This window comes from Leopardus geoffroyi, chromosome D4 (assembly GCF_018350155.1).
Source record: "Leopardus geoffroyi isolate Oge1 chromosome D4, O.geoffroyi_Oge1_pat1.0, whole genome shotgun sequence".
NCBI classification, from domain to species: domain Eukaryota; kingdom Metazoa; phylum Chordata; class Mammalia; order Carnivora; family Felidae; genus Leopardus; species Leopardus geoffroyi.
Window position 1 is genome coordinate 5197600 of NC_059342.1, and position 14084 is coordinate 5211683.

Sequence of the window (14084 nt, forward strand, 5' to 3'; positions counted from 1 at the left end):
CTCGATGGATTTTAAGAAACTCCCCGTCCTCCCCCTCCCCCCCTTCCCTTCCTGTCCCATCCGCCTAAAGAAAATTAAAAAACAAACAAACAAACAAACAAATCAGGTGTAGGGCTTCGGACAAGCTAGTAAGTAATATATTTCAAGAAAGTGCTAGCAGGCGTGCTCAGAAACCGACTTTGCTGCTGGGTATCCGGATTTAGCTCTTGGGGCCCCACCTCTGTCCTCACTGGGAAGCCGGCTCAAGTGGGAAAGCCTTGCACATAAAGTTACCTTCGCGCCCATTCATGCACGGATGCCGCGGGGCTGTGAAGGTTTTGCGGTGTCATGGTCTAGTATCAGCTTATTTGATGCCATGTCGTGTGTGAGTCACTCCTCAAAATGAGCCTTAATCTCCTTGAAGCAGCTACTGCCCCGCGTTTCAGACACAATTTTAATTTAGCTTGGTGGGACAACTGCTCTGAATTAATTAAAACGGGGGCGTTTACATACAATCAAATCCTTAAATCCTTCCGCAGAGCACTTGTTATTGTGCTAAGAAATTCAAAATGACTAGTACTAAATGATTTGCTGATATTCGTACATTGGAGAATAACTCAACGTACTTACTCTGAGGTGCCATTAAAAAGTCACCAGAGGTCACTCCTACTTCAAGGAAACGTGGCTTGGAAAATCCTTCCCAGGAGAGAAAGCAGAGGGCCGGCTTCTTAGTGGTGATTGCAACATACGGGCAAGATCAGTGGTATTTATTTTCACTTAGTATTTTATTCCCTGAAATCCACGTAGGTATCGTGTTCTTTCACACAGAGCATCCTTCTTACAAGGCACCTGCTCTGGGGTGCTCTGTGTCTGATTATCCATGCAGGTTCCCATGTCTGAATTGGATGTGTCCCGAGCTCAGTCCCCCTGGGACTGAGTCTCTGGGTGACTCTTCAGATGTTGATGCTGGTTTTTTGCCTCTCAGCCTCGTGTACTTAGGTGTATTTGGGACTCTTATCAAAAGTTCCATAAATTAAAGAACCTATGTAAATTTGCATTGCTAAGGACATTTTATTTATTTTATTTATTTTTATTTTTATTTTTTCAGTATATGAAATTTATTGTCAAATTGGTTTCCATACAACACCCAGTGCTCATCCCAAAAGGTGCCCTCCTCAATACCCATCACCCACCCTCCCCTCCCTCCCACCCCCCATCAACCCTCAGTTTGTTCTCAGTTTTTTTTTTTTTTTTTTAATTTTTTTTTCAACGTTTATTTATTTTTGGGACAGAGACAGAGCATGAACGGGGGAGGGGCAGAGAGAGAGGGAGACACAGAATCGGAAACAGGCTCCAGGCTCTGAGCCACCAGCCCAGAGCCTGACGTGGGGCTCGAACTCACGAACCGCGAGATCGTGACCTGGCTGAAGTCGGACACTTAACCGACTGCGCCACCCAGGCGCCCCTTGTTCTCAGTTTTTAAGAGTCTCTTATGCTTTGGCTCTCTCCCACTCTAACCTCTTTTTTTTTTTTTTCCTTCCCCTCCTCCATGGGTTTCTGTTAAGTTTCTCAGGATCCACATAAGAGTGAAAACATATGGTATCTGTCTTTCTCTGTGCTAAGGACATTTTAGATAACTTAAGTTCAACTCCTTGATGGGATCACCACAAAGATGACCCTCTTCAAGGGTCAAGTATATATTTCAATGACTTTGAAGATTCACAGGGGCCACCCAGATGGCGTTTGATAATTTCCCTGTAATCCCCTTTGGCATCATGTGTAGCAGTAGACGTAAATGGTGAATGAATCTCATGGCTGAATTAGCTAATTTGCCGGATTCAGTTTTTCTTTAACTCCAGCATATTTGGGAAGTGTGTGTTCGATGTGTGTGCAAGCAGGGTACATCAGACATGGATTTGTAATCTCTTATCACTAAGTCAAGGCAGAGGGGTCTTTTTGTTGTTGTTGTTGTTCTGTCCCATCATTTGAGAAATTCTAGAGAGGCGTTTGCCAGCAGTGTGGGATTTAAGCTACGAACAAGAAATCACGAACATCAACATTGCTCAAGAAATCTTAAATCAGGAAATGACACACTGGAGGGAAAATGTTTCTAAATGGCCATGACCATGGGCTTGTTTTGTTGTTCTGTATTCTCCGTCTTTTTGAAGATAAAACAAGTGGAATGAACTGCCTCCTCCAAAATATGGCCACGGACTTGAGATTTAGAAAAAACATGTGAACATCTATCTAGTCTGCCTTTTAGAACCCTCCGTCCCAAGTCAAGACGAGAGTGTTCTAATATGATCTGTCCTCTGAAATAACTCAAGAGGGAGGTTATAATACAGGTTTCCAAGTTAGAGCCCTGCTTTCTAGAAGTTGTTATGTAGGCTGTCGCCTCCTTTAATTCTTACCGAGCGCCACAAATGGAAGAAGGCAATAGCTCTCTGTTTTAGAATTATTCTTGTAAATCCACGACTCCTTTATGAATTTCAAGACCTTTCTGGAGGCAGAAGAGATATGATCTGAATATGAAAATGTCAACATTTTGATTGTGTATTTAGTGTTGTAAGCCTGTTTCCTGGATTGCACCTCAGTCTGAGGGGTAACGTTCACCTCCTCCCCACTTAGGAACACCACAAGTGAAAGTTAATGTACAGCTGAATTGTTTTCCCCGTGTAAGTAAGGTACAGGCTGTGGCTGATAGCTAAACCCCCCCCCCCCCCCCCCCCCCGCCATCTCCACTGAATAAGGACAGACGCATATGTTAGAAACTTCAGTCGTTGATGGTGATTCTTTGTGATATAAATGATGACATTTTTACAGATCGCGGGATTCAGTTTAGTGAGTATGACTGACTTGTTCTTCCTTCGTTAAATCTCAGTACTTGTAATTTTCTCTAGAAGCTTCCTTGTGATTCCTTCCCCTGTCAAAAGCACCCTTCTCGTTTCAAGGGAAAAAAAAAAAAAAGATCTATTTCTGGCCCACTGCAGGTGGGGTATACACTTTGAATTGCCCTTGTAGGGGTGATCATGTAAATTTGTTTTTCTATATTGACACCTGTCCTCTTCCCCATTAAATCCTAGACCAGAGAAGTCTCTGACCATGAAAGGGGGTGTGGATCGAGCCCATTTTGTTTGCCAGCGTGGGAAACAAACCCATGACCTTCACAACTACCTAGTGTTTGGTCTAAGCAATAAACATGTTAACACCTCAATTTGAAGATTGCACCAGAGTTGAACCCTTTCTTCATTCGAGCCTAAGCTGCTTTATGTGCAGAAACATTACTGTATCTTCTTTGACGAAAGTGCATTCATATAGTCCCGTGGTAGAAATTATGGTCCAATAGTATCCTTTTGTAATATGAATAACATACATAGCTTGATGTAATAGTGAGACAGTTGAAGTATGTGAATTATCCTAACTTGGTGACATGATTAACCTTAATAATTTGGTATAAAAATATGCGCATGCAGACTGGGTGACTGGACATAATGCTACAGTTGCTAAGAAGTATGAAATCCCGGCAACTTATTTAAGCAAAGTATTTGTCATATATCTCTTCTCGAGGGTTTTGTTTTTCAGAAATAGTGGACACAGATTGTTTGTAATTATTTGCTAAGTGTCATCAAAATTCTTTATTGCTAACTGAGCCTACTCAATCTTCCAGTAATGTCATGAGTGCTAAGAGGCTCAATGTAGTCGACAAAGAAATTTCGCCTTGGCTATTACGGACTAAAATCCTTCCAGTATTTTAATAGGCTCAGGCTTTTCTTTGCCTTAATAGCATGCTCAGGGCTTGTCTAGAGTGAGTCCAGTCTTCCAAGTTAATCAGCCTAAGGTGTCAGAGGGTGTGCCTGTGGAGCAGGTGAATGGGGAACCCATTCTCGATGCAATGAAACGTGTTGGGGAAAATGAGCCCAGAATATGGGGATGTGTGTTTTAGCAGGAACTGGAGCTGAGAGTTTTTTGGAAAGAGCCTTCCACAAACTAGTAAATAGATCCTTAGTTATAGTATTTGAATACACTTCCCAGAAATACTGAGGTGAAGGTGCTTTTCAGAAGCGGAGAGAAAACAAGAACATCTTCTCTCCAGAAAACTTGCAAAGTCCATGGTGACTGTCAGCACAAAGTGACAGGCAAGAACAGAGCTGGGTTTTTGGGGGGTTGACACTTCACAATTTTGGAAGATTCTCTAAGCAAAAATAAACGAAATAACCCTGAGGACATATCATCGGTGACCCTCCCAAGCCTGGAAGGGTGTTTTGGGGAGAGGACTGGAGGTCATGAGAATCCACTTTTTTGAGTTGATTTCGGAAAAAACCCAGCTCATTCGAAACTACCTCATAAGGGACATATTCACTAACAAAAATGTCTCAACTGAACAGATTTCAAGTTGAAATTTTCTCCTTAAGTCAAAATTAGACTTGGAATATAACAGTATAGAATAGCTCCAACAATTTGGAAGTAATAGACCCAAGGTTCTTTCCCCCACTTACTTTTAGAACCTTTAAAAGGCTTGGCTTCCACATACAGAATTCTTCAGAGTAACTTCTGCAGGGTCCCCTTTGCACCCGCCTGTCACCTGTGACCTGCTGTGCTGCTGATTGCTTTGGGCGTCGCTTGCTTTGTGTTGAATAACTTTTAAAAACTAAATTATTAATGTCGGCCTTTTTCTGAAAGGCATTAGACTAAACGTAACACGTTCTTTCAAAGTAGACATCCTTGTGATTCCTAGTTTGAATTTTATGGCATAGGATTACACGCTTTTTTTTTTTAATATTTTTTTTTCAACGTTTATTTATTTTTGGGACAGAGAGAGACAGAGCATGAACGGGGGGAGGGGCAGAGAGAGGGAGACACAGAATCGGAAACAGGCTCCAGGCTCTGAGCTATCAGCCCAGAGCCCGACGCAGGGCTCGAACTCACGGACCGCGAGATCGTGACCTGGCTGAAGTCGGAAGATTACACGCTTTAAAAATGTCTTGGGGCGCCTGGGTGGCTCCGTGGGGTTAAGTGTCCGACTTCGGCTCAGGTCATGATCTCCCGGTTTGTGGGTTCGAGCCCCGCATCGGGCTCTGTGCTGACAGCTCGGAGCCTGGAGCCTGCTTCAGATTGTGTCTCCCTCTCTGTCTGCCCCTCCCTCCCCCTTTCTAAAATAAATAAGCATTAAAAAATTTAAAAAATGAAAACAAGTCTTTTGTCACGCGTTAAGAAAAATTATACACAGCCTGTAAATATTGTGAAAAGAGTATGACACCATGACCTTTTTACCGTTACGCAGAGCATTGTTTAATGCCCACATGATCGTTTAATTATTCAGAAGAACGCACCCATCCTGACTTGGTCATTTACTATTTGACCAGAGCTTGGACACTAAGATGTTACAAGTTAAATTGATTTTTTTTTTTTTTTTTTTTAGGTTCGAAGGGTAACTACAAAGGTTTTATTGCATGCTAGCGCAGTCGTAGGACAAAAAAATGGTGTAATGTATCTTCTGTGGGTTGTGGCTTTTATCACTCGGTGGCACTCTGATAAGATGCTCGCGGAGGGTGTGTTACCTCTAACTCAGAGAGAGAAACACAAGAAGAGTTTGCTTTTTTAACCGGCAAATATAATACTTTTGAACGCATCCTTTCAGGGGATATGGTCAATAGTGTGCCACATACTCAGATTCATGTCTTCCTGAGTTTTATTGAGATGTGGCTTTCCGATACTCCCCCACTGGGGGTCCCATCCGCGAATCCGCGTGGTGGTTGTCCACGGAGGAGGGATTCCCATGCCCAGTGTTCGCGGGGCCACTGCTGGGGGTTGGGGGGGGGTGTGTGGCCGGACAACCTTGCTGGAATCTGTAGTGGTCCTGTAACCTCGGGCGCTGTGGCTGAGATCTAATGTCCCACATGCCCCCGTCATTCCCATCCATTGCTCGGGGTGTTCAGGACCCAGCCGAAGATTTCTCCGGAGCTTGCGAGCAAGCAGGGAAATTACAAGCTTGCATGACAGCAGGAGTGACCGGTTGCCTTGCGACATTAACTGAGGCGCTGCCTTCAGGACTCATGGTTCTAATTAGTGTGTGTGTGTGTGTGTGTGTGTGTGTGTGTGTGTGTTTAATTTTAACATCTATAAATCCCCAGGCAACCAGAGAGCTTGATAAAGTTAAGCTAAGCACACTGTTTCTGGGAGTGGGGAACCAACGGCAGGGGTGGTGGAGTGACCGCTCTGTGTGTGTGTGTCCCGAGGATGTGGACGGGCAGAGAGCTGCTGGAGGGATTAGGAACCCCTGTCAGTCGTTATAAGCGAGGCACGTGTGGATTAGTTGGCAATCCAGGTATGCAGGACAGAGTCATTTCTTACCAGCTATTGTGTAAAATGGATATTCTCCAGTTTGGATTTCGGAGCGTGTGAGCAATTAAGAAATACGACATCCGCCCTGTCCCCGTTGATCTCACGGGTGCTGGGTCCCCTGGAGCTGGTACGCAGCCATCCCCATCTCGCAGCCACTACCCCGTCCTGGTCCCTGGGAAGAGCTTACCAAGGAAGCGCTGGTAGGGTTTGGATTTAAAGGCCAGGAGACACACGAATTTCTAGCATTTTAGCATTAGAAAATAAATAATGCAATAATTTGATTCAGATCAAAGAAAGTCATTTTAATCAAAACCGCTATTATGGAAGAAAATATATATATTTTCTAAATGTTTATTTATTTTTGAGAGAGAGAGACAGAGCACAAGTGGGGGAGGGGTAGAGAGAGAGGGAGACACAGAATCTGAAACAGGCTCCAGGCTCTGAGCTGTCAGCACAGAGCCCGACGTGGGGCTCGAACCCACGAACTGTGAGATCATGACCTGAGCTGGAGTCGGACGCTCAACTGACTGCACCACCCAGGCGCCCCTGGAAGAAAATATTTAAAGAACTGTGATCGATTTTAATGTCTCAGATTTGGCAGATTTAAGAAAAATAATATGTGTCTGTAGACATCTGTTCAGATGTTTCGAGATTATCAAGATTAAGGATTTATTGTGTAGCTTTACATTTGCCATGTTTTTGATGTCTAAAACTTGAGAATGATGGAGGCGCCTGGGTGGCTCAGTCGCTTAAGCCTCCGACTTCGGCTTAGGTCGTGATCTCACGGTTTGTGAGTTCGAGCCCCATGTGGGACTCTGCTGACGGCTCAGAGCCTGGAGCCTGCTTTGGATTCTGTATCTCCCTCTCTCTCTGCCCCTCCCCTGCTCATGCTCTTCCTGTCTCTCTCTCTCAAAAATAAATAAACATTAAAAAGATAAAAAAAATAAAACTTGAGAAAAAGAGCATTGCGGCATTAATGGTATTACAACATGAAGAGAAAAAATAAATAGCTGTGTACTGTCATCAGGCAAGCTAGCCAGTCTGTGATGTGATTCTTAGACTTCTTGTTGAGTTGATTCCCCTTGAGCCTTGACATTCTCAAGCACATCCTTTTCTATGATATGGAATGTGTAGGCAGTGCTAAGAGTTAAAAAAAAAAAAAAAATTGGAGGGCCCAAGGAGGGTAGGTTGATAGAGTTTAAGGTGTATTTCAGGGAGTTTAGGGGAGCAGACACCAAAATTAGGCTTTCTTAAAGAATCACGAACATTTCTGAAAATAAATTTTGCAGACATAGAACCCAGGAGAGTCGACAGATACCAAAGTCTGTTCCCTGTTAGGGAAAGGCAGATGATCCCTTCTGAATTACAGTGCAAGGCTAAGAAAGCACGTTGTTGGTTTTCTGGATCATAAGAATAAAATTTTGATCGTAAGAGTTTATTATTCTTTTTTTTTTTTAATGTTTTATTCATTTTTTTGAGACAGAGAGAGACAGAGCATGAACGGGGGAGGGGCAGAGAGAGAGGGAGACACAGAATTGGAAGCAGGCTCCAGGCTCTGAGCCATCAGCCCAGAGCCCGACGCGGGGCTCGAACTCACGGACTGCGAGATCGTGACCTGGCTGAAGTCGGACGCTTAACCGACTGCGCCACCCAGGCGCCCCGAGTTTATTATTCTTTGTTATGATGAGCTACTGATCTGCTTTAGTAAACCTGAAAACCTGGTCTTTGACAAATTTACATCACTGCTGATGATCGGTTTTACTCGTTCTCCTTGTAAGCGATGAGACTCATTTGTTGGAGGACAGGTTGCACATTTGCCTGGAAAAAAGATCCTTTCCCTCGTGAATATTGTTGCAAAGTGAGGCAGGAGGGAGTGGAGGGCTAGTGTTTGCTTTAACATGAAAAAGACACCGATGTCGTTAATCGTGGCCCTGTTCTCCAGGATGAGGCTGGGCAGCCCCCCCCCCCCCCCGGGTCCCCCACACCCCCACTCCGGGAGCCTCCAGGAGCACCTTCCTCCTCCATTGTCTTGGACAGAGGAAGACTGGGCTGTGAGGCCAGATGTCTCCCTGGGTTGACTTGGGTGGACTGGGGTGTCCCAAGAGGTGTCCCTCTGCCTTCGCTGCTGCCCATGGGATCAGCACTGAGTGGGAGGGTGGCAGTGAGGAGGAGAAGGTTGCGTGTGCCCAGGAACACTTTTTAGGACTCAGTGGTTGTTGGATTTTGTACGTCGACTAGTAAGAAACGGGGCGGGGGGTGTCAGGATTAGGTATTGGCAAGCATCTTTCAGTTACAAGTGAACAGAAGACCCAATCCAATGGACTTAAACCAGAACGGGAATAGTCGGTGCACCTCATTTCATTTCAGGCAAGCTGGAGACACTTGGTGACACTGTGCCACGAGGGCTGGCCTCTCTTCCTCTTTCGGCTCTGGCTTCCCACGTTGGCCGGAGGCTCAGGCAGCATTCTGTTTGGCAGCTCCATGGCCAAGGTCGAGCTGTCTGGGCAGCGCTGTTAGAGGGAATGCCTTCCCCTATTTGGACTGTGGCCCTTATCGCTCTGAAGCAGTGAGCACTTATTTATTTGTTCGTTCCCTTGTTCCAAACTCCAAGCAAGCAGGGACTGCTTGAGGGAACAGGGGTAGTTCGGAGACAGGGGGCTGCAGGGTGAGTAAAAAGGTGAATGATTCTCTTTCCCAAAATGCCAGCAAAATCCCCAGACCTGACTTGCGTTGTCTCTTCTGGGTTGGGTAACCGTTCTTCCCCGGGGACTGTGACAGGAGGGCGTGGCCTTCTGACTGACCAGGGGTGGGGCCAAGAAGTGACCGGGACTTGGTCCTTGACCAGGTGCTCTGCCTGCATTTCTTGATGAGAAAGTGAAATGCACCATCCATTTAGGTAATTAGTTTAACATCTATTATGAAAGCATTGGCTTTGGGGCTCTTATCTGCTTCATACAACAGATGGCTGGTTACGTGTATGCCTCCTTCATTAGATTTTAAACTTCCTGAGAACAGAATCACATTTCTTTGTCCCTACAGTTCTGCTGATGGTGCTCTGTAAGTATTTACCAAAAAAAAGAGAGAAGAAATTAGTAGATTGAAAATACGCTAGTTTGAAAGTATATGGTGAAATCATGGAGAATCCTCCTGTGTATTTTATAATCATTTTGCAGGTAGCCTAATAAAAAATTAATTTTCACGTGAGTATCCCCAAGCTCACCATTTGTCCGTGGAAAGATCCACTGGCTGATTTTGAATGTTTCATTTTCTTTCGGTAGCAAAACGCATGACATAATTTCTGCCCCGAGGCTTTGATGAGAGGCATGGTGCGTGTTATAAAAACCGCCGGGATTGAGGAGGGCACCTGTTGGGAGGAGCACTGGGTGTTGTATGGAAACCAATCGGACAATACAGTTCATATTAAAAAAAAAACAAAAAAACTGCTGGGAGCCCCCGAGGGAGCACTGAACAGTCCAGGTGTCAGGGGCGCTACCCAGGACCGGCGAGCAGGAAAGAGGAGGCCTCTGGGCAGGGGCCGTTAGACAAGATGTCTGTTTCTAGGGAGATCCTAGATCAGGTCTGAGCCGGGCTCCGTAGTCGGGGTCTGAAACAGAGGTGCCGGGAAGCAGCGTGTACCTGGAGTTCTCCAGAAGCCTGGTTTATCAACTAGATGAGCGAAGCGGCATTTAATCCCGGTGGGAAAGGCTGGTGGTGCATCGGGGCAGACAGATGGCCGTTGCACCTCAGTGTGGGTGTCTAGTTCTCTCCTTGGCAGCCGGGAGGCTGAATTCATTTGAGTCACAGCTGTCTCTGGCGTGGTGGCCGCGGACTCTGTCCAGTAACCTGTCGCGCCGAGAGGAAGCTCCCGGTGTGCCTTCAGACTTGATACCCCTGCCTGGTCTGGGCTGGGGGGATTTCTGAGTCTATTCTTGCATGGTCCTTACTGCCAACAAAACCTGCTATTATCGGCCATTTTTATGACTGGCTAGCTCAAGGGCATGACGACATGTAATTATCATCTCTACGTTCAGACAAACATCGTTTCTAATTTCATCTTCAGAATTACGGAGCGGGGCACCGTGGAGGTGTATAAACGAAGATGATTCCAGCAGGCTTCTTTCAAGTAGCATAAAACGATAAAATCCAACAAATGCTTTAAAGTCATGGGCCACACTTTCAGACAGGTGAGAGGGAGAGGTCATTTGAAGTATAGCTAACACACAGCGTTAACAGTAGTTTCGGGCACGCGGCGTGGTCATTGGATAACTCCGTACTTTGCGCTAGGCTCACTCGAAGCGGGGCGCCTGGCTGTCACTGTATAACACTGTCACAAGACCACTGACCACCCCCCAGGCTGTACCTTTCAGCTCATGACTAATTCATTTCATCCCTGGAAGCCTACACCGTCCACTTCCCTTCATTCATTTTGTCCTCCCCCTCTGGCAACCACTGATTTGTTCTTTGCGTTTATGGGTCTCTTTCTACTTTTTTTGTTGTTCTTTTTTTTTTTAATATATTCCACATATAAACGAAATCATACGGCATTTGTCTTTTTTTGTGCCTCTTAGGTGCGTCCGTGTTGTCACAAATGGCAAGATCTGGGGCGCCTGGGTGGCGCAGTGGGTTAAGCGTCCGACTTCAGCCAGGTCACGATCTCGCGGTCCGTGAGTTCGAGCCCCGCGTCGGGCTCTGGGCTGATGGCTCAGAGCCTGGAGCCTGTTTCCGATTCTGTGTCTCCCTCTCTCTCTGCCCCTCCCCGTTCATGCTCTGTCTCTCTCTGTCCCAAAAATAAATAAAACGTTGAAAAAAAAAATTTAAACAAATGGCAAGATCTCATTCTTTTAAAAAAATTTTTTTTAATGTTTATTTATTTTTGAGAGAGAGAGAGAGAGAGGAAGGGCCAGAGAGAGAGGAAGACACAGAATCCGAAGCAGGCTCCAGTCTCTGAGCTGTCAGCACAGAGCCCGACGCAGGGCTCGAACCCACGAACTGCAAGATCGTGACCTGAGCCGAAGTCAGACGCTTGGCTGACTGAGCCACCCAGGCGCCCCAAGATCTCATTCTTTTTTATGGTTGAGTAATATTCTTTGTATATGTACATTATGCACACATACCACATCTCCTTTATACATTTATCTATTGATGGACACCTGGGTTGCTTCCATATCTTGGCTATTGTAAATGATGCTGCTATAAACATGGGGGGGGGTACATATATTGTTTTGAGTTAGTATTTTATTTTTCTTCGAGTAAATACCCAGTGATGGAATTACTGGATCGTATGGTATTTCTGTTTTTCATTTTTCTATGAGGAACCTCCATACTGCTTCCGCAGTGGATGCACCAATTTACGTACCCACCGGCAGTGCGTGAGGGTTCCTCCCTCTCCACAGCCTCACCAGTGCTTGTTTATTTCTTGTCTTTTTGGGTTTGGCCATTCTGACACGTGTAAGGTTTTGGTGTGCACTCTTCCAAATATGAGTGATGTTGAGCATCTCATTTCGTGGGTCCGTGGCCATCTGGATGTCTTCTTTGGAGAAATGTCAGTTCAGGTCCTGTGCCCATTTTGCATCAGATTACTTATTTATTTATTTGGTGTTGAGTTGCATAAATTCTTTACGTGTTTTGGATATTGAGCCCTTACCAGATAGTTGCAAATATTCTCTTTCATTCAGAACATTGCCTTTTCATTTTGTTGATGGTTTCCTTTGTTGTGCAAAGGCTTTTTGTTTTAGGGTAACAATTTTTTTGCTTTTATTTCCCTTGACTCAGAAGACATATCTAGAAAAATGTTTCTGTGGTGCCTGGGTGGCTCAGTCGGTTAAGCATCTGGCTTGTGATTTCAGCTTGGGGCATGATTTCACAGTTTGTGTGTTCGAGCCCCACATCAGGCTCCGTGGTGACAGTGTGGAGCCTGCTTGGGATTCTCTCTCTCTCACTCGCTCTCTGCCCCTCCTGTGTGCGCTCTTTCTCTCTCTCTCTCAAAATAAATAAAATAAACATAAAAAATTATAGAAAAATGTTTCTAAGGTTGATGTCCAAGAGATGACTGCTTATGTTTTCTTCTTGGGGTTTTATGGGTTCAGGCCTCACATTTAGGTCTTTGATTCATTTTGAGTTTATTTTTGTATATAGTGTAAGAAAGTGGTCCAGGTTCATTCTTTTGCACGTAGCCATCCAGTTTTCCTGGCACCATTTGTTGAGGAGACTCTCTTCCCCGCTCTATATTCTTGCCTCTTTTGTGGTAGATTAATTGATCATAATCATGGGTTTATTTCTGGCTCTGTAGTGTATTGACCTATGTGTCTGTTTTTGTGCCAGTACCATACTGTTTTGGTTGATATAGCTTTGTACTATATCTTGAAATGGATTACGATGCTTCTGGCTTTTTCTTCTTTTTCAAGATTTCTTTGGCTATTCAGGGTCTCTTGTGGTTCTGTATAAACTCTAGAATTATTCTAGCTCTGTGAAAAATACTCTTGGCCTTTTGACTGGGATTCCATTGATTTGGTAGATTGTTTTGGATATATGACGTTTTAACAATATTAATTCTTCCCGTCCATGAACATGGGATATCTTTCTATTTTTTGTGTGTGTCATCTTCAGTTTCATTCATCAGTGTTCATAGTTTTCAGAGCACAGGACTTTCACCTCCTTTGTTAAGTTTATTTGTAGGTATTTTATTCCTTTTGGTACACTTGTAAATGGAATTATTTTCTTAATTTTTATATCTGCTACTTTGTTATTTGTGTATAAAAAATGCAACAGATTTTTGGATTTAGATTTTGTATTCTGCAACTTTATTGAATTAATGTATTAGTTCTAATGGTTTTTTTTTAATGCAGTCTTTAGGGTTTTCCATCTGTAGGATCATGCCATCTGCAGATAGTGCCAGTTTTACTTTTTCCACCCCAATTTGGATGCCTTTCATTTTTTTTCTTTGATTGCTATGGCTAGCACTTCTGGTACCCATGTTGAATAAAAGTGATGATCGCGGGCATCCTTGTTTTGTTTCTGACCTTAGTGGAAACACTCAGTTTTTCACAATTGAGTATGGTGTTAGCTGTGGGTTTTTCAGGTGTGGCCTTATTATGTTGAGGCATGTTCTCTCTAAACCCACTTTGTTGAGAGTTTTTATCACGAACAGATGTTGAATTTTGTCAAATACTTTTTCTGCACCTGTTGAGATGGTTCTATAATGAGGGGTGGGGTTGTTTTGATCGGGATGCCTGGATGGGAATTCTGCTTCGGGAAGTTAATGTCCTTTGTGTGGTCTTGGGTAATTTACTTACCCTCTGTGTGTCTCAGTTTATTCATCTCTAAAAAATATAATTATTGATAGTGACCTGCCTCATAGAGTTGCTAGGAAGATTACATTAATTACTTCTGTAAATAATGTCTGGAACATAGCAAATCCTGAGGAAATTTTGGCCATTATTATTGTTCTTGCTGAAATGTGACTCTATTCCATGATCCTGGGTGGAATAATGAGATAAGCAATATTTTAAGAAAAACATTTGTAATGGGTATTTCCATTGTCCAACATATCATTATAATCAAGATTAAGATAATATTACCTCCTAAGAATCTTAAAATAAAGGCCACGGTACTGTATCAGAAACTCCTACAGAACACTGATATGTTTCGGCTTTCTGTATTATCATATCTCTGTAAATAATGAAGTTCCTTAGATTTAGCTCTCTGTGTGAACTTGTCATTAACAATTTTAATCTTTAACTTCTTTCAATAGTATATATTTTTCC

The 14084-nt window shown here is 43.9% G+C and overlaps 1 protein-coding gene across 3 annotated transcripts in view; it reads left to right on the forward strand.

Annotated features, from left to right (window-relative positions):
- Positions 1-14084, forward strand: part of LOC123592539 (contactin-associated protein-like 3) — a 193955-nt gene that overhangs the window by 997 nt on the left and 178874 nt on the right. The gene's annotated exons all lie outside the window — the stretch shown is intronic.